This window comes from Durio zibethinus, chromosome 23, assembly GCF_047325235.1.
Source record: "Durio zibethinus cultivar Kanyao isolate XHJ-2024 chromosome 23, ASM4732523v1, whole genome shotgun sequence".
Classification (NCBI taxonomy): domain Eukaryota; kingdom Viridiplantae; phylum Streptophyta; class Magnoliopsida; order Malvales; family Malvaceae; genus Durio; species Durio zibethinus.
The window spans coordinates 238,278-261,020 of NC_143184.1; the positions used below are offsets into that span (position 1 = coordinate 238,278).

The 22,743-nt window shown below is 27.5% G+C and overlaps 1 pseudogene across 1 annotated transcript; it reads right to left on the minus strand.

Moving 5' to 3' along the window:
* Positions 1-450: 450 nt before the first annotated feature.
* On the minus strand, positions 451-1,610 carry LOC111313671 (zinc finger A20 and AN1 domain-containing stress-associated protein 5 pseudogene; annotated as a pseudogene). Its single transcript, XR_016332695.1, has one exon. The product of XR_016332695.1 is annotated as a zinc finger A20 and AN1 domain-containing stress-associated protein 5 pseudogene (transcript).
* Between the last annotated feature and the right edge of the window lie 21,133 nt (positions 1,611-22,743).

Below are 22,743 nucleotides of genomic sequence, written 5' to 3' on the forward strand. Positions count from 1 at the left end.
ATAATAATCTTAAAATTAATATCAAAACTACATTTAGTACTGCCACTTCGTTTATTTTAGTGGATTTGTTTTTCAACAATATCGCAACGCACCCAAAAAAAAAAAATTTTCCAGTGCGCAAGTGTTGCCGTCACTCTCATCCCACTTTACAGCTTTTGCCTTTGTTTTTTTTTTTTAATACCACCTAATGTGTTATAGACGTGATTGGATTATGGAAAATGCAAGATCAACCGTTTTTTTGCGCCACTAACCCTATAAAATCTCTCTATTTTGTGTTTATTTGTAATTATATTTTACTCCTTCCTACCTAAGTTTCCAGTTGCATTGCATATTGCAATTTCCCCAAAATCAAAACCTCCTTTCACCCAATCGAATTCACAACGCATACCATTATTCCATTATTAATATAATCAAACTTTAAAATTCGAAATAATTTCATCAAACAATCTATAAAGCATCTGAAGGGAACGCTAAAATAAAATATCTGAATCCTGGAGGGCAGGGTAACACGAATTATAAATAGGCCACAACAATCTTTCATTTCTCAATTAATTAAAAAAAAAAAAAAACAAAGTAAAAATGAAAAATGGAATACTATAGATTTGATCGAACATGAGCAATCAGAAGAGAGAATATTTCGTCATCTCCAGCAATCTTGACGTGAAGATTTTGATGGACTCTTTTCTCTCTATGAAACGCTCATCTTCCCCAAGAGATGATGATGAGATCGAGCATGGATCTCCACAACTTGCTCAAGTTTCAGGTCGAAAAATGCTCCAATATTTAATATCATTTGATACACTCAAACTCTGATAATCTTGGCCGCTTTAACCACGGGATTTTCTCTAGCGATAGCCTCGCGACCCGCTGCCTTGTAATCATAACCACAATCGTGCCGATCCGAGTACCGGTGCTCCGCACAAAAAAGCTCCCCACATCGACACCGGAAACCAGTCAACCCCACGCGTTTTCTGCAACCGGCACATCGATTCAGCACCTTCTTTTCCGCAGCCACAACGGGATCATTCCCTGATCGATTTGATGCGGTGATCCGACTATCCGTTGTTGTTGCAGCTGTTGTTGGCGAAGCAGAACAGGGTCGGTTCTCCTGTGACCGAGACGGGGTAGATCTCGAGGATTGGTCGCCGGAGAATTTAAGAATTGAGGCTCCACCAGAACTAGCACCACCGGTGACGGAAGGAGAGGAGATTGTCGAGGATGAGGCCCTTGTTGCATTAAAACATTTCTGACACATGTTGTTGGTGGCTGGATTCCCCGTAACCCCACAGTTGTTGATGCATAGCGTCAAGGTTTCAGGTACCTTGAACTCGGTCTCTTCTTTTTCGGTTCTTTGAGCCATTCCTCTCTGGAACTAGGAAACGATTTCAAGGAGATGAAATCAGAAGAGAGAGGCAAGGGCGGTTTTGTGTTTGTGTGGAGAGAGAAAATCTGGGGTAGGAGAGAGGAGGTTTGAAGGGATTGAGAGGTCGGGAATCAAACATTTTTCGTCCTTGCTATTTAACAAAAATAACCTCATGCTGTCAATTTCCTTCCTCTTTACTTTGCTTCTGTTTTGGCTTCACATTTCATCAAACTTCAAGTCAAATTTCATTTTGATATTTAATCTTTGAAAACTTTTAATTAGACCTTAATTATTTAAAATTATTTTATTTAGTTTTTATGTCTATGAAATCGTTTAATTCGTGTCATATGAATGATGTCAAGTGACATCTCTCATGATAAATAAAATGATTAAAATAAAATTTCACTTAAAATTTAAAAATCATGTATGTTATTTTCGTAAAATTTTTTATATTTTAAATATATTTTATAAAATATTAAATTTAAAATAATATTTTTATATTTTTTAATGTAATTTATTGTTAAATACTTTTTAAAAGAAACAAATTTTTAAAAATTAATATTAAGTTAAAATTTTCAAAAAAAAATTTAAAAAAAATTTATATCATTTTAAAAAATTAAATAAAAATTTTATTTTGATTTAAAAATGAAATAAAACTCCATATCATTTTAAAATATTAAATAAAGTTTTTCATATCATTTTAAAAAATTAATTTATTAATCTATTAATAAATATTGTTTCTATTGAAAAATTATTTTCAATATATTATTTATTTTTAATATCTACTTTGTAAATATATTTAAAAAAGGAGAAAAAATATTTAATATTTTTAATAAAAACAGATTTTTTGAATAAAAATAATATTTTTTATTATGATTTATCAGAAAAAATAATATTTTTAATAAAAAATAAATTTTTTAAATGACATGGACTTTTTAAAAGAAATTATTTTAAAATGTTTAACTTAGTTTTAATTTTTAAAATTTATTTTTTTATTAAAAATAAGAAATATTTAACTAGTAAATTATATTACAATAAAAAGTATAAAAATAATATTTTAAAAAATATATCTAAAATATAAAAAAAAATCATGATAATAATATCTTTGGTTTTAAACTTTGGGTAAAATTTTATTTGGGCCCTTAAATCTATCAGATGAAATGCGTGTTGATGTCATCTACTCAACGCCAGTTGATATTTACTTTTAATTTAAATGATTCCATTAACTAAAGGACCAAACAAGATAATTTTAAATAATTGAAGATATAATTAGAACATTTTAAAAATTAAAAATCAAATGATTCAAAATTTATGAACAATGAGGCTATTAACATTTTTTTATGAAGAGATCATAACTTGAAATAAACAAATTGCATTACTTTGCTTATTTTTAATGTGTTAATTTGATAATTAATAATCCAATTAGTCAATTTTAAATATTAGGAATCAAAATAGATTTTGATTCCAAATTTATGAATAATAGGTTCTATTAACTTTTTCTATAAAAAAATCACAACTTTAAAAATTAAAAAAAAAATTATAAACGTAAAAATTTAAATTTCACACTTATCTACTTTGCTACTTTCTAACATCTTAATTGTATATCATAAATTGCACTTAAACTTATTTTACTATTATGGGGCCGCTACTTCTATCGCAGGATAAAAAAAAAAAAAAAAAAAAACTCTTTCTAAATTTTATCTTTAAGGCTATTTGTTTTTATTCTTTATTAGACTACGAATTGCCAATAGGCAAGAATATTACTAGTAATGTATAAAGTAGAAGCGCCGAAAAAGGTAAATATCAGACAGGTAGGTTAAAGAAAAAATCCTAATAATGTAGGTAGAATGTATTAAAAAAAGAATTAAGAGAACAGAATTAATAAAAATAAAATTTGACTTTGAGATATGAAGAACATTTTAATAAAGATAATTATATTTTTTAAGATATAATAAAATTTTAAAATTTTAAAATTTTTTGAATATAATTAATGAAAATGAATATGCATAAAAAGCTTTTTATTTTGATTGAATAGTCTTTTTTTTTTTACAAATAACTATAAATTTTTTGTTATTAACTACTCTAAACAAAACATTTCTATCAAGTATAATTATTCATGTAAATAATTATACTTTTTCATTGATAATTATTACAAATTTTAGTGTTTAAACTTTTTTTTATAGTTAAAATCCATTTGTTATTAATTATTATATACGCTTATGCTTAAATATATTTAAATAGTTTATAGCTCATTTGTTATAAAATATTACAGACCTTTTTGTTTCATATAATTATTAACAATAAATTTAATGCAAAAATTAAATTTATTCTCTAACAATTAAATATTTTATTCAATGCGAGAAAAAATTCCCCCAACGTTCTGAACTACCAAAGAGAACGTTGGCTGTGTTTTGAAAGGGATGCAGCACTAATACTTGCAGCCTACTCAGTGGTATATATATTTTTATTGGATTCATTGCATGGAGGAGAAGGACGAAAAATCACAGGATTGCAGATGAATTCACGAGGCTGAGGGAGAGAAAGAAAAAGAAATATGGAGGGTATAATGGGAAATTGGGACAAGGTCGCATTCTTTTCTTACTCACAGCCACGGTACCGAGGGTCGCAAAATAGAGGCGCCCAATCTGACCAACCTCACGCAACACCCAATTTCTCTTTCAACGACGTCGCCTAAACTCTAGCTTGCTTGGCCTACACGTGTGCGTTATGTTTCTTGCTGACACCTTTTCCCTCTTTTATTTCGTCCGTGCCAGCCAGCCAGCCAGCCAGCTAGAGAGGCAGAGCTTATCAACTGTGACAACGTTTAGTGGCGGGCCGGCAACAAGTTGGGCCACAGTTTGACTTGGTCAGCAGAGTTGGACCAGTCATCCGATAGACGAAACTGTTACGTGACAAAACGCGAGGAATGATGGGGAGTGAAAATGTATCTTCGGCAACGCATCAAACTGGCGACCGCTTTTCTTCCACGAGATTCATCCCAACCCCAAATGCCTACACCTTTATCAAGATTCAGTGCCGATTAAGCAAAAAAAATCAGAATTAAATTACATGAATTTAAATCTCACGTGAAACAAAAATGGAGTCCAATATTAGATTTCATGTAAAATAAAGTTTTAATGTCCTTATTTATGAATTAATGGAACTCATGAAATCTCATATAATCCTACATATGTAATTCTAATTACTTAGAAAATATTTATTTTGGCCAAACTTCTCAGTAAAGAGTTTAAACTAAAGATTAAAATGTACAAAAAATTCGAAAATTTAAATTTAAAATGCATTTTTATTATACAAATTGAATTAAAAACTCATCTCTCATTGACTTAAGGTATTCTCCTTAAGAATCCTCATTCATTGAATTATATTCATTCTATACACTTTTTGGTTCTTTTCAACATGATTTAACTATAGTACCTTGTTTTGTATTAACTGTTTTGTTAAGCAACGTAAACACTAAAACAAAACAAAATTTGAACACATTTACAACTGTGTTATATTTGGAGCTCCATATTTATTATTTTATTTTTTATATAAATTTACCATTTTACAGCATTTTTAATGCAATTCTAGTCTTCTATGAATGAAAATAAAATATTCCATTTAAAGTAAAAAAACATTCTATTAAGAATTTTAATTATTTTTAATTTTTATTATATAAAAAAACATTTTATTTCAAAATTCAAATAAGGATAATACCAATAAATAAATGAAAAACGAAAATGATTAAATTTTTCTAAAAATACGAACAATTTTTTTTAATTTTTTAGTATTTATTTTATACATTTTCACTGTTTTTTCCTAAAAATAATTATACTTGATTTTGGTATATAATATAAAGTTAGTCAAAATATATAACATTTATAGTAAAAACTAACACAAGTAACCTTAATCTCATCAAATTTAATTGTTTCTTTTTTTTTTTCCGCAAAAGTCAAATTTAAACCCTCACATTTTGTTTGCATAATAAGTGTAAGTGATAATTAAGTAGAACAAAAGGACTATATAATATATTTTATTGGAGAAACATTATATTAGAATTATTTAACTACACTCTTATCTACAAAACTAAGTAAAAGAAATTATATATATCAGCAATACACATAATTAATTATTTTATAAAAAATTATAAAAAATGAAATATAAAGTAAAAAATTAGTAGCATTGTTAGTATCACTACAAGAAAATGGCGTATTAATGACAGTTTTGTAGCGGCCTTTTATTTACAAACGTCGCTAGCTTTCGTATTTTTATAAAATTTAAGGCATTTATTATCAAAACATCACTAAATAATCAAATAGCGATGTTATTACTTATAAATGCTACCTAAGACTTGATATTAGTGGCATTTCTCAACTGAAATGCCTTGAATAATTCTGCATTAAAAATTTTAATGAATACTAAAGGCGTATTTTTGACAAACAATGTTTTCAATAATCACCTAATAAAAAATTGTATGAGATTATTGAAAGCATTTTTTATAAGAAACAACTTTAATAATTGGACCAAAAATTTTCACAGGCTTATTGAAGTCATTTTTGTTCAAAAATGCCTTCAATAAATATCATATCAAAATGTTTGGATCGTACGAATATTAACCATAAAATTGTAAGTTCGATCCATCCCTTTAGCCTTTTTTGAGTTTTTGCAAAAATTATTTGTACTTAATTATTCTAGGTGTTTTTTGACAAAAATGCCTTCACCAATTGCTTTAAAAAAATTTTACAGGGAATATTGAAGGCATTTTTCGCAGAGAAACGCCCTTAATAATCTATAGGAAAAATATGGAGCCTATTTTTGAAAGCGTTTTTAGTCGAATTCGCCTTCTATACTCCAATCAATAAAATTTTGTTGTGATTATTAAATGTGATTTTTGTAAAAAATGTCATCAATAATCCATAGAAAAAATTTTGAATGGATGCTTGAAGGCGTTTTTTGCTTAAAACGCCTTTAATATTCTAGACGATAAATTTTAATGGTCAAATTGTTGAAGGCAGTTATATCCAAAACACCTTATCCAAAAACACCTTTAATAATATTTTGTTAGGGATTATTCAAGGCGTTACCTATAGGAAAACGCCTTTCATAATCCATTCGATTAATTTTTAGTTGATATTATTGAAGAAATTTTAAAAAAACGCTTTCAATAATCCATACAAAAAAGATGCGACGAATTCTTGAAGGCATTTTTTTTTTCAAAATGCCTTTAATATTCCACACAACAACGTTGGTGGGAGTATTGAAGGCAGTTTTGGTAAAAAATGCCATTGATATACTAGATGATAAATTTAATGGTCGAATTATTAAAGACGGTTATATCCAAAAATGCTTTCAATAACATTTTGTTAAGGATTATTTAATGTGTTTCCTGTAGGAAAATGGCCTTTATAATCCATTCGATTAATTTTTAGTTGGTATTATTGAAGGTATTTTTTTAAAATACCTTTAATAATCTATACAAACAAGAAGCAACAGATTCTTGAAGGTATTTTTTTTCTCAAAACGCCTTTAATATTCCACACAATAAATTTTTGGTGAGATTATGGAAGACAGTTTTGGTAAAAAACACCATTAATATTCCAAATAATAAATTTTAATGGTGGATTATTGAAGGCGGTTATATTTAAAAACGCCTTCAATAACATTTTGTTAGAGATTATTCAATGTGTTACCCATAGAAAAATGCCTTTCATAATCCATTCGATTAAGTTTTAGTTGGTATTATTGAAGGCATTTTTTAAAAATGCGTTCAATAATCATACAAAAAAGATGCGACAAATTCTTGAAGGCATTTTTTTTTTTCAAAATGCTTTTAATATTCTATACAATAAATTTTTAAGATGATTATTAAAGGTGATTTTGGTTAAAAATACCTTCAAAATTTTTTATTAGGGATGATTCAAGGCATTGTATTACTAAAAATGCCTTCATTAATCCCATTAAAAAAACATATTTGATATTGTATATGTCAAGTTAGTTGTAGGTTTATATCCAAAAAACGTTTGTTGTCAGTTTTATATTAATGCTCAGAAAATATTTTGTTTATATATGTGATACTACAAATTATATTTTGAAATTTACATAATGAACATTTTTGTATTTCAATAAATTGATCATACATCCAAAATTAAAATTGATAATATTGCCATATTAATATACTTTTATGAAATAATCGTACTCAATAATTTATTAAGTACATATAATGTATTCATATTAAGTATAACAATAATATTAAATCAATATCCCAATATACAAATTTAAAGTTTTCATTCAACATGGCATGTTCAAAATATTATAACAATTTATTCTTTAATATTTACATTCAACCAACAAATCTAACCTGAAGATTTATCAACATTGATAAATGATAATACACAATCACACTATTCTTTACGGACTTCGTCCAATTCCTCTTCCATGAAGCTTTCTTTACTCTCTCACTAAAAAAAAATCAGAAGTAAATGCTAAGAAATGAAGACATAATGTACATTTTTATTTTTTTGAAGATATAACGAGTTTACAAAATTTATACTAACCTTGAATGGTGTGGTCATAAAATTATGTAACACTATCTCCCATATAAAACAAAAGACATAATATCCACATTTAGTATTACTGGGTTAACGAGGTACCTGAAAATTAAATTGAGTGGGTTTAAAAAATATTTCTCTACACAAACTAAGCATAAAAGAATATATTTCACATTTACCAGTAATGGCACCCATTTTGGTTTTTTTTATCTTCTTATTGAATGCAGATATTATCCTACATTGAAAAAAATTTACTTAATACATAAATAAAATTACTTATGAAGAAACAAAAGATATATGATATAACAAAATGTAATACCTCTTTATAAAAGTTTGAATATCGATGTTAGGCATCACCATTGGATTAACTGAATTAAGTAAGTATGGCGTTAAAGATTTAGTGTCAATCACAATAAGCACCCAATGATGACTGTAAAATAATAACAATGATATACTCAGATTACGCATCATATCAGATTTGGATAAGGTTGGTGTAATTAAGGTTAGTATATAGCTTATTGCGCATTATACGGGAGCAAATAATAATCAAATGGTCTTCTCATGCATAAGATCACATGATTAGCATGATAAGTGACTGTCCCACTTTGCTCACTAATGAAGTTGAGGTCAATAAATCTAAATCTGTTGAACAACTGTCTCCTCTTGAGCTCTCTATATAGGAAGCTACACGATAACAATTAATACTGCTAGTTAGTATTACACCTTAATATAGATTATTACATTTTGAATGTGCATATTTGTATTTATAAGCTAACCTCGTATAAGCAACTATCTTAGCAGCTGATAATTCATCCAGTTCATAAAATTCTTTAACCTCCTCCACACCAATGAAAAAAAATGATAGTTTATCAAATAACCCTTCCTCAAACTCAATGGTTATAAAGTTTTCTCCGAAAAAATACTCCAGCAAATATTTGGATAACTCATCCAAAAAAGCCTGAACATGTGTCATACTATGAGTCCAAACATCATACTATAATATTTAATGAAATATAAATATTAAAACCAAATCAATCAATATAATAAACAAATCACTATTAAAATTATAAATAATATCATACTTATTGGGTGGTAGCAGAGGATGGATTCGCTTCTTTACTTGTAACAGAAGTTTCTCCTATGGGGATGATGCTATCAGACCAATGTACTAGCATGTTATGCCACATTGCTACCAACATGGAGTCCAAAACAATGAGTCTTTGCTGTTGCTCATTGAGGCATTACTCCTGATCATTAATTCGTTGCTGTTGTTGCTCAATGATTACTTTATATTCTGCATTTCTCATTCGTATGGTTTTTGGTTGATTACCAAAAAACTTTGATAGTAAGACAAATTTACAAACCCTATGAACCTGACTAGGCCTTTCTTTAACGCCTAATGCTAAAGACAAAGGATGTTCGCCATACTGGGTTATCAATTCACCATATTAGATTTTGACAGCATAATCATCCTAAAAGACGACAATAAGATAGGCTATAATAATAAATTTGTATAAGCTAGTATACACTCATGCATACAACCACAATATAAATCATACATTATATTAAAAAAGTAGTTATACATATAATCTTTTTTGCCATTTTCTCAGTTGCTTAATCTGTAAATGATCCAGCCTTCCGTAGATGTCCTTGTTTTCAGACATTTCATTTGAAAACTTTTATGTTATAGCTCGCTGATTCCTATTAAATTATCGTAATAAAAGAATAAGAATGTATGAAATGAATGTTTATAAATATTAATTAATGAGTATAAAATAAGTGTATGAATACATACAAGCTTATACTTCACATTGTATGTCCCTTTCTCACTATCCGATGGTGATATTATTGTTTGACCCAAATGTCCCGCTACTCTTCTTTGATTTTCTACAAAATCAAGAAATTACATCAATTATATATGAAGATCAAAGCCTATATCGCATAAAGACTTATGAACAATTTTTTTGGTAATAGGTTTGCATACTGAAAAATCTTTTAAAAGTCGATATTAAATAAAATTTATCTAATCTTTAATACTTATGACATCTATATATGTTACAAGTGGAATAGTCAATACATCACCTTCACCAGCCAGCGATAAAATATATTAGATTGTCAATCTACTTTTAAAGTCTCTGAATGCTTTATAAGTAGATTGTAACACAATCTTTTTACAGTCAATTAAGACATCGAATCGTTCCTAAATAAGTTAAAACAATTAGTATGAACACACTAAATTTTAATTAAATGATGATTTAACAAATTTTACGAAATAATTGAATAAATATTCCACAATCGATTGCCATATATCATTCTTTAGATCATCAGAAACTCATCACCAATCGATGTACGTAATGAAAATCTTACAACGAACGATGGATCCAATATGAGTAGCCATCTTGACAGCTCCTTCGGACACAGGTTATCCATTTTGATTAAAGTCAACATGAATTTTTATCTCACTCACTTTAATTTATTTATTTGGGCTCATTTCCTTTCTTTTTTGGCCTACAGTTGTGTTTTGTGCATGTTCATTAGAAGGAGAATGATGTTGTTCAGAGTTTATGATACCTACAATGTTGATCATAATTATATAAATTACACAATATGATCGTAAATTTGATACTGTACATTATTAAATACAACCAATACTATACTACATACAGAAACACCATTCAGCACACCAATTAGTAATGTGCTTAAACACACCATTCAGCAAATCATTCAGAAATACCATTCAGCAAACCATTCAACAAACCATTCAGCCTCTCAATATTATACAAAACTATTCAGCAAAACAATATTAGATAACAAAGTTTAGCAAACCATTCAGCATATGATTTAGCCCCTCAATATCATACAATACCACTCGACAATACAATATCAAATAACAAGGTTCAGCAAACCATTCAGCATATGATTCAAGACTTCAATATCATACAATACCATTCAGTAAAAAAAATTAGACAACAAGGTTCAGCAAACCATAATATTTACGACGTACTACATAAAAACAGCATACATGCAATGAAAGGTACTTAGACAATTATGCTTACAGTGAAGTTAATAAAAATATATAAACACATATGTAAATATTAAGGAACCAAAAAAAAATCTCTATCGAATATTATAAATAATATAGTAAACTAAAAAAAAAAATTTATCGGTAAAAAAAAGGTACACACTGTTGATTTATTGAAGGACGGTGACAACGATAGGGATAAAAAAAATAATGGTCTGATAAAAATGTGTTTAAGGGTTTGGTTTGGTTGAATAACGCAGCTTTTAATCATTCTGTGTACTAGCAATTTGTGATTTCGATGTTCAAGGCAGGGAAATGAATATATAAATTATTATTAAAGGTATTTTTCTGGAAACAACGCCTTCAATAATCCTCTTAAAATTTTATTAGAGATTATTGAAGGTGTTTTTTTTTATAAAAAGATGCCTTTAGTAATCCAAAAAATAATTTTGCAACGAAATTATTTAAGGCATTTATCCTCAAAAAATGTCTTCGATAATTTTTAAAAATTATTGAATGTGTTTTTAGTAGAAAATTACCTTCACTGATATGCCTGTGATCAGGATGGAGGGAATTATTGATGATGTATTATGTAAAAAATACCTTCAATAATTATGGACTTCAAAAGTTTATAACAAAGTATTGAAGGTATTGTTATCAGAAAACGCTTTTAATAATTATCTATAAAATTTACAAAGGATTATTAAAGGTATTTTTTTTGAATATACGCCTTTAATAACCGTGTTAAAATTTATTTAGCGGTATATTAAAGGTATTTTATAGTAGAAGACGTCTTTAATAATCCCAATAAATTTTAGAAAAAAATTATTGAAGGCGTTTATTATCAAAAAATGCCTTGAATTTTTATGAAGATAATTTAAAAGGAATTATTGAAGACGTTTGTCAGTGGAAAATACCTTTAATAAATCTAAAATTTTTTTAGAGAAAATTATTGAAGGCATGTGTTATTAATAAATGCCTTTAGTAATTATGTACTAAGTTTCAAAGAATTATTAAAGGCGTTTTTCTGAAATAAACGTCTTTTATAACCATAGTGGTATATTGAAGGCATTTTTCAGAATAAGACGCCTTTAATAATCCTAAATTTTTTTAAAGAAAATTATTGATAGTGGTTATTATCTGCAAACACCTTCACTAATTATCTATAAATTTTAAAATAAATTATTAAAGGAATTTTTCTTGAATATACACCTTCAATTACTATATTAAAATTTGTGTAGCTGTATATTGAATTTTTTTTTACAGTAGAAGAAGCCTTTAATAATCCCAATAAATTTTAGAAGGTGTTTATTTTCAAGAAATGCCTTCAATATTTATGTAGCTAATTTAAATGGAATTATTGAAGGCCCTTGTTAGTAGAAGACGCTTTTAATAATCTCAAAATTTTTTAGAGAAAAATTATTAAAGAAATTTTTATGGAATAAATGCCTTCTATAACCGTAGGGGTATATTGAAGGCATTTTTCAGTAGAATACGTCATTAATAATCTCAAAATTTTTAAACAAAAAATTTTGAAGGCGATTATTATAAAAAAAATACCTTTAATAATTATGTACATAATAAAATGTACTCAATGAAGGTGATTTTTTGGAATAAATGCCTTCATTAATGGTTAAAAATTTTAAATTCTCAATTATTAAAGGCGTTTTTCACCAGAAGATGCTATTAATAATACCAATAATTTTAATTAAAAATTATTCAATGCGTTTGTACTTAAAATAAAATAAAAGCATTTAGTAATAGCATTTTTCTACAATAAATGCATTCACTATCCGTCTTAAAATTTGAGCAGTGAAATATTAAAGGTGTTTTGTAATAGAAAACACTTCAACAAATTGCTTCAAGAAATAAAACGAATTAGTCAAGGTATTTTTTTTGGAATAAAAGCCTTCAATAACCCCTTAAAACATAAGTTGTATAATATTAAAGGCGTTTTCAACATAAGACGCCTTTAATAATTTCAAACAATTTTTAAAAAAAAATTTATTGAAGGTATTTTTTGTAAAAATCGTCTTCACTAATATTGTAAGATAAAAATGAGAGAGTTATTGAAGGCGTATTATGTAAAAAATACCTTCAATAAATAAATAAAAAATTTAGATGAAATTAGTAATCACGTTTTTTGTGGTGTAAATGCTTTTAATAATCTCAAACAATTCTATTACGACTCTGTTAAAGGTGCCTATAATATATTCAAAAAATATTTAGGATGGAATCATTGTAGGCATTTTTCTAAGTAAACGTCTTTTATAATCCGGTCCAATAAAAATCTTTTCAAACTTAGCGCATCCAATCACCATCTTCAAGCTTCATCTTCATTATTATACTATTTTCTTTTTAGACCAAGTACAATTTACTTTCCTTTTCCTTTAGCTTTTAGTATTCAAGCATTGTCTTTTAGAACCCTATTTTGACTATTCATTACTTATTTACTTTAGCTTTTACTTCATTCGACTATTCTTTTAGCTTTTGTAATTCATGATTTTCTTTTTAATGTAAACAATTTTCTCAAAAATCCATCTTATTTCACCTTATTTCAACCCCAACTATAAATATTATTGGGTACTATCTACGTTAGCAGCAGAGTTTTAACATTCATAATATCTAATAGCTGATAAATTACTTTACAACAAAAAGTTCTCATTTTGTGTAAATACCGATCTTGTTATTGTCTTTTGTTTAAAACATAGTAAACTTAAGTGTCGTACATGTTCGTTTTCATATAAATTATTTATATACATTTGGTCTAATAATGTAATAAGTATTAAATGGTTAAGAGTTGGATGCAAAAGTCAAGATTAAGTTAAAAGTATAGAGATAGAGTGAAAAATTTTCTTAATTTTGCATTTGAGAATACAAGTGAAGATAACATGATATTATGCCCATATATGAAGTGTGCTAATATCGAGAGGCAAATGCATCAAGTTATTTTTGAACATTTAATTTGTATTGGATTTCTTTCGAGATATGATAATTGATATTTTTATGGAAAGTCTGTACCGTCAAAATCTTTCACTATAGTTTTTTCAACTTCAAGGGCTCTCCAACACCAACATGATCCTTTTATAGCAGATAACATTAAAGGCATGTTGCGAGATATTTTTAACATTCATAACCAATATTTTCGTAATCTTTCTCCCCAAAATGAAAGATTTAATCAGTCCAATATTGAAATGCATGAATTTGGTGAACCTATGATAGGTGTACGTGACCAAAAAACTAAAAAAAAAGCGTCAAAGTTTTATAGGTTACTTGAGGATATGAATGAAAAACTTTTTGAGGGATTAAGGCATTCAAGGTTATCTTTTTATGTTTATTTTTTTCACTTGAAATGCTTATGTGGATGGGCATAAAACTCTTTGACTTTATTATTAGAGTTTATGAAAGAAATATTTTTTTTTACAAAAATCCCTAAATCTTGTAAGGAATAAAAAAAGATGATTAAGAATTTAGGTCTTGGATATGAAAAAATTTATAGTTGTCCCAATGATTGCATGTTGTATTTGAGGGATAGAAAAAATTAAAAATCTTATCATTTGTGTGGTATTTCTCATTGGATGGACAAAAACCCCGATGAAAGGTTGAATGGGGATGGTGATGAGGTATATATATAAAAAAAAGCCTGTTAAGATTTTATGCTATTTTTCATTAATACCAAGACTTCAACGACTCTTCATGTCTTCAAAAATTACAGATTCAATGAAGTGGCATCATGGGAAGCAGACAAATAATGGATCATTGAGGTATCTTACAGATTTTTTAGCATGAAAATCATTTTATTCTAGGTTTTTAAAATTTACATTTGATTTTTGAAATGTTATGTTTAGACTTGCATATGATGGATTTAACCCATTCAAAATGATGAGTACTTCTTATAATATTTGATCAGTTGTATTGATTCCTTATAATTTACCACCATGGATTGCTATGAAGCAACAGTCATTTATATTGTCTATGATAATTCTCGTGGAAAAAGATATGGGTAATGATATAGACATCCACTTACAACCTCTTATTAAAGAGTTAAAGTAATTATGAGAATGAGTTGAGACTTATGATGCATCAAAAGAAGAAAATTTCAATATGCGTGCTACTTTATTATAGACTATCAACAATTTTTTTGCTTATATGAATTTATCTAATTAAAGTACAAAAGGTCATTATGCTTGTGCATATTGTGCTGCACAGATATGTTCGACGTGGTTACCTAATAATAGAAAGTTTTGTTATATAAGACATCATCGATGGTTAGATGATAATCATCAATTTAGATTTTAAAAAATCTCATTGATAGAATTGAAGAGTTAAGGAGATCTCTTTTACCTATTAGTGGGTCTAATATCTTGTCAAAGTTAAAAAATATCAATTTTACTTATGAAAAAATGACTCCATCAAAGAAAATAGTGAGGGACATCTTTAAAGGTGTCTGACTTCATATTATGCAAGTTGGTGATACTCAAGTTGAATTTGGTGATCTTGATGTTCAAAGTGATGAAGAAGATGATAAAATAAATGACCCCAATGAGTCTGAGTTATGAAAAAAAAGAAACATCTTTTTTGAGTTATCTTATCAAGAATATAATTTATTATGTCATAACTTTGATTTGATGCACATAAAAAAATATTTACAAAAATTTTATCGAGACAATTCTCAATGTGAATAGAAGATCCAACGATGACTAAAAGAGTCAGCTTGACCTAGTTGATATGGAGATTCACCCAGACTTTCATTCGAAGCTGCTTCCTAATGGTAAATATCGATTACCTGTTGTTTGTTTTGGGATTTTTAAAGCTAAAAAAGATGTGTTTTACAAGGTTTTTAAAAATATCAAAGTTTTGGATAGCTATGCGTCAAATATATCAAGATGTGCGAATCTAAAAGAGTGAAAGCTTTCTTCATTGAAGTCACATGATTATCATATTTTGATGAAAGACTTATTTTTTATTGCTTTACGTTCATTAATATCAAACCAAGTCACTTCTGTGGTAATTGAATTGAGTAACATATTTAAATCTCTATGTCAAAAATGTATAAATATGAAAGAGCTTGACAAACTTTAAGATCGAGCTGCGATTACTTTATACCATTTAGAGAAGAACTTTCCTTCAAATTTCTTCACTATTATGATGCATTTGATTATCCACCTTTCATATGAAGTAAAAGTCAGTGGTTTAGTTTATTATCGATAGATGTATCCTAATAAATGGTATTATTTGTTAATAAATTGATTACGTTTTTATTGATGATCAAGCCACTCAACTTAAAATAATATATGACTAATGATTTATGCTATAAGTTTTTAAGGAGGTTAAAGTCTTATTGTCGTAACAAACACTATCTGAAAAGTTTTATTAATGAAAGATATTTAACAGAAGAGTGTATAATATTTTGTTCTCGTTATTTGGAAGATGTTGAAATAAGATTTAATAAATTATCAAGAAATGTTAGTATACAACATACAGACTCGGCCTATAATTATTTTTTTTTTAAGTTTTGAACAACCAATAGGCAAAGCTGAATTGATAGAGTTAGATGATAAATCTTGGGCACATGCCATCGATATATAAATCTTGGGCACAGGTACAGGCAATTGAAGCATTTCACATGTAAGTTTTTTAGCACGAAAATTATTCATTACATTAAGCAAAATTTATTGTCTTTTATTTTTTTTGTTAATACTTTATCATGATACTTTATAGTGAGTACAGAAATAATTTGATAGATCTTACACATTATCGATGATCAAACCCTCAACAGCTTAATAAGTCTTTGCTGAAAATTTTCATGAATGGTTAGGAGCAACTCTAAGTAATGCCATACTTCCCTTTAAGAGAAACCTACATTGAATGCTTACGGTATAAATAACATTAATAACATATATATTTATTCCACTTTTATAGGTTTGGAGTGGAAAACTTGTTAGTGAAAAAGTGAAGTGTCTTTCATATAATCTGAACCCGATTATGAAACGACACAAAGGTTCATCATCAATGAATTTAGTTTCACACTAAATCCTGTGAGAGATTTAAAAGTATACAAAATTCAGGAGTTATTGTGACTTCATCAACTACTAGTTATGCTAGTGCTAGGGACACAAAACCTTTAAAGGAAAATGTTGACTATTATGGCATGATTAATGACATCATTGAGTTGGATTATTATGGCAAGTGAAAAGTTATCTTATTTTGGTGTGATTTGGTTAATGTGAATAGCACAATAGGTATTAAGAAAGATCAGTATGGATTTACACTTATGAATTTTTCCTAATTAATTCACACTAGAGAACAATTCATCGATGAACCATATGTTTTTTCATCTCAAGTCAAACAAGTATTTTACTTTAAAGATCCCAAAGAAATGGTTGGTTTGTTGTTTTTCAAAACATACCTAGAAACTTATTTGATATGGGATTAGATATCAAAGATGATGTTGAACATGGAACTGAATGTTATTATTTTGTTGAACAAAACTTGGATGAAAATATCTTTAGTACCTATGCTCAGTGGGTCTACGAAGATGTTATTGAAGATATTTATGAACCATAAAATAGTGCGTCTATAATTTGTAATTCGAATGTTTAAGCCATAATATAGTAAATGATTGTATGTAATTAATGTCACATTCACTATTGTATAATTATTGTATTCTAAATCATACATTATCTTTTGATTTAATTAAATCGATATGTTCTTTATATATAGTAGGTTTTGATTTCTTAACTTCTCAATGTCTTTATATATATTCTAAACTAATATCTTTTCTATATTCACTTTTATGATGTAGGGTAGCTACAATGCAGAGGAGTAGGTTGAAAGAAAAACATATCAGAGATATTAATTCAAAATTGTCTGCGGTACCTGTAGATATTGGCTATGAACTGAATCATTTGAAAGGAAATGAACGTACTGTCGAATCTAACTTCGTCACTTTTAACCCTTCAACTGATATTAGATTTAACAATACGAGAGGTCCAAATTTAGATAGTACTCCATCAATTGATTATACTTTAAATTTGAATGTAAGTATGATATACTCCAATTTTAGAATTCGAGTATAATGATAAAAGTATTACGATTTTATAAATATATTTTTTATTTGTTGCAGTTGATAATAATGGTCAACGAAGGATCAGAGGTTAGACAACTTTGAAGGAATTATTTGCACTACCTTTTAACGAGCATATTGTAGTGTTTACAAACTCTTATAGGCAACCAATTGGTGAAAAGGCTTAACTGTTGGCTGGATTTCTAGGCATGCTAGCCCATAATGGAATGAAATTGCCTATTCATTATGAAACATGGCATAAAGTTCCAGAAGAAGTTAATGTTGATGTTTTAAACTTTATTAAGGTATTAGTATAATTAATTAGATATAAAAAAAATTTATTTTACATTTTTTTTACTTATTCAAACTTTTCTTATTGTATTATTACAGTCAAGATTTGTACTTGAAATACTAACTTTATTTATGCTTAAGTCATTGAAAAAGAAATGGAACGATTTTAACCATAGTTTGAAGAATAAGTATTTCGATCGAAATACTACTATAGAGGCGATGATGAAAAATTCACCCAGTAATGTGATTAGGTGACAATATAAACAATTAGTTAAATTTTAGTTCTTAAGAAAATGAAAGGTACTAGTTTATAACTTTGTATAGTAGAATGAAATGATGAAAGTGTTTTATGGTTTAGATTGATAATATTTGTATTTCAATCATATACGCAATTATTTTTTATGACAGCAAAGAGAACATATTGGGATTGGTAGAAAAAAGTAACAAAAATATAGTCACAGAAATGGATCAAAAAGTTTTGTAAGAAAGTAAAAAGAAATAGTAATTTTATGATAATAAACTTTTCTAATGAATGAACTTTTTCTGCCGTTAAAAGATAAATATGCAAATTAACAGTTATTGTTCTGTTTTAATAGTTTTGATAGTTTCAATACATTATTTTAAACTTATCGAAAGATTTGAACTTAGTTGGCATGGATGATATGTATGAAAAAGTTATTGCTTACGTATATTTAGGTAAAAATACAAATTTGTTATTATTGTTGTATTTTAACAGTTTGGATAGCTTCAATACTTGATATTAAACTTGTCTGATTAATTGAACTTAGTTTTTACAGTTGATATGGGAGAAAAAGTTATCATTTATGTCTATTTGGGATTATTTTTGCATATAAAAGGCAAATATACAAATTAAACTTTTGGATGGCTTTCAACATATTGAATGGCTTCAATCCTCGATATTAAATCGAGAGAAAATAATTGAATTTGGTTTTCATAATCGATATGTGTGAAAGCCTAAAATGCTTTTATTGTTTGCGTATGTTTAAAACTATTATGTTGTTACAAGGTTAAAATATAAATACATGAGATTAAAATTATTCGAAATATTAATACTTGATTGACAAGCTTGATATGTAGGAATAAGTTACGGTTGATATGTATCATATCAAATAACATATGTTTTTGTATAGGAGAATGAGATGGGCGATACAATTGGATGTGTGAAACTTTTTTGCATAACACATACAAAAAAAGATGGATCTTACATGAATGTCAAAATACAAGAAATTATGATAATTTGTATCATCTATTTTAATAGAAATAAATATTTACTCGTTTTAACATATTATCAATTAATCATTAAACTTGATAGTTGTATATGACAAATTCACAAGAAAAAGTGAAAGAAAAAATGACTATTGAGATTAAAGTAACATTTAATGGTTTTCTTCACATGCAAAAAATAAAAAATTGGATATTCATAAAAGTTACTGAAAAAGAAAGGCATGGACGGGTCCAAGGCCTTGGATTAGGTCTAACACCATCTGTCTATTATAAATATAGCTTCAGTAATTTATATTCTCAGTAAGTCATTCTTCGCGAGACATTTCAATATTGATAGGGGAGTTACAAACTAAGCAACAACATTTTCAGCAAATGAAAGAAGAAAGAGAACAAGAGCATGCCAAAATTGAGGAAAAACATGCTAGAATGGAGCAAGAGCATGCAAAATTTTAGCAATTACATGATTAATTCGATCATTTTATGAATTTTATGCAACAATAATTTTCAGGAAATGATCTTGATACTCTACAAACTCGGGTATTATATTTAGTAAATATTTAAATTTTTAAATATAAAAAAGCTTACAATGAAGTGTTAAAAATTGTATGGTATTGTTCAGTAGGTTATTGAGCACGCTAGTGACCAAGGTAAAAATTTTTTTTCATCAATTAGTAGCCAGCAAAATGTATACAGTCATCCATTTCATACATTTTAATTTTGATTTTGTTAATGTATTAAAAATATTTGAATATTATTATACTAATTATTAAACTTTGTATTAATTAGATGCATTTTTAAATGTGAATTAAGTTTCTATTAATTTTAGTTTTTGAATTTAAGCTCTTTGATGAAAATAAAATTTATTAACAGAAATTAAAAAAAAATTTTTACATAATGACGGCATTTACGTTCAACAATATCGCTAAATGAATAATTTAGTAATATTTGTATCATAAAATACCACAAAAAGTAGCAGTGCTCTTACTAGGAAATGCTGTTAGTTAAGTGGTATTTTTATACAAATGCCATTAAAGCAATGGTGTTTTTCTCATAAAAATATCACTAAATTAACGGCGTCTTAAAAATACAAATGTCACTAATATAGACGTATTTTCAAATATAAATACCTCCAAAGTAAGGGTATTTTCAGTTACAAACACCACAAAAGCAATGACATTTTTTTCATAAAAACTCCACTAAATTAGTGGCATCTCAAAGAAAAAAAATCACTAATATAGAGGCATTTTTAAATATAAACGTCTCTAAAATAACAGCGTTTTCAGTTACAAATGCCACTAAAACAATGATATTTTTCTCATAAAAATGTCACTAATTTAGCGGCATCTCAAAGATACAAATGTCACTAAAATGAAGGCATTTCAGATATAAATGCCACTAATATTGAGATATTTTTTTAAAAAAGCTGTTATTTTTCGCGACGCGTATATAACCGGCACTCTGAGTGACATTTTTTACAAACGTCGCAAATATTTTAGTGACATTTATAAACGTCATTAAATGTTAAAAAAATACTACTAAAAACTTAAACCTCTGTAATGTATTTTTAGAAAATAATTTAATTTTTTAATTTTTATTTTATTATTAGTATTGTCCTTCTCTAGAATTTGAAATAAAATATTTTTTATTTTTTATATAATAAAAATTAAAGAAATAATTTGACTTCTTAACAAAATATTACATTGATTTGGATGTCTTTGATGTGTTATCAACTATTAGTCTTTTTCTTTATTTTTTAATTGATTTGATTGTCTCTTCTATATTTTTAGTGTCAGAAGCTAATCATGTTTGATATGTTTAATTAATTTTGATTTTTTATTTCCAATAAAAAATTTAGAATCTTATTGTTATGGTTTTATTTATTTATTTATTTTTATTGTAAAAATAAAAGTTAATTTCAAATATCAAAAAACTTGAGTTATGAAGAGCTTAGATACTACCTTGGCTTTTGATTTCTCAAAAGAGAATTTTGAAGATTTACTTGGAAAATTGATGTCATCGACAATGCAATAGTTGATATCTTATTCTCTCTCTCTTTTTTTTTTTTCTGGAATAATATTTTCATTATTTTTCAATCATAAAAGATCCTTGAAAAATCTAATCATGATATACCTGATTATGTCACTGCTAAATTACTTATATTCAAGTCATTAAGTTTACAAAAGATATTGCTTCATTCTTTTCTTAGTGTTATAACACTAATAAAAAAAATTCAAATTATATTATGTGCATTTGCAACTTTAAATTATATTCAAATTATTTTTTGTATTTATATTATAATTTAAGAAGTGAAGTTTATAAACATTAATTTGCATATTAATTAATTACTTTGTGATTCTTAATTTTTGTTACGCAAATGCGATTGCATATTTATTTTATTTATCTAAACATATACAGATATTAATATTCGATATATTAATACATTATTTCAATATCAAACACCGTCGCATAACGCAGGGTAACTCTAGTATTTAGAAATAGAAGGTTTAGGGCGGACACGAAAAGATGTGGCTAGCGTTGGGTACTTGGGGTGGAGGAAAATAAAATGGTTCTTTTAAGGGGAAACAATGGAAAGAGAGGCAAGAAAAGACAAATGCAGTGGTCAGATATTCAGGACACGTGCCATCGCCTGACTTGGTGATAAAGTGCACAGAGCCGGGCCTTCAAAGGCGCTTCAGTTATGCAAAATGGGTTAATATTGATTTATGAGCCCTCTAAGATGGGCCATCAGCCCAATAGTTTTTAAACTACTTTTTCTTGCTTGATATTTCATTGAGATAACTTTTTAATATTTTTATTATCCGCAACCAGCCCCACTCTCAGTTAGGGTTGTAAACGAGTCGAACCGAGTCGAGTAGTGAGAAATTCGAGCTCGAGTTCGATTCATAATTTGGGACTCGATACTCGATTCGAATTCGATCGAGTTTTATTTTTCAAGCTCGAACTCGATTCGTGATCGAATTCGAGTTACTCGAGCTCGCTCGATTAAGCTCAATTAATATGTAAAAATAAGCTCGATTCGTATACTCGACAAGAGTTCGATTATTTATGCTTGAACTCGAACTCGGATTCGAAATATTTTATTAATTAAAAAAAATAAAAATATATTTAAATATAAAAGCTTGATTAAGCTCGCGAGCTACTCGAGTCAGATATAAGAATACTCGAATTCGACTCGATCGATAAGTCG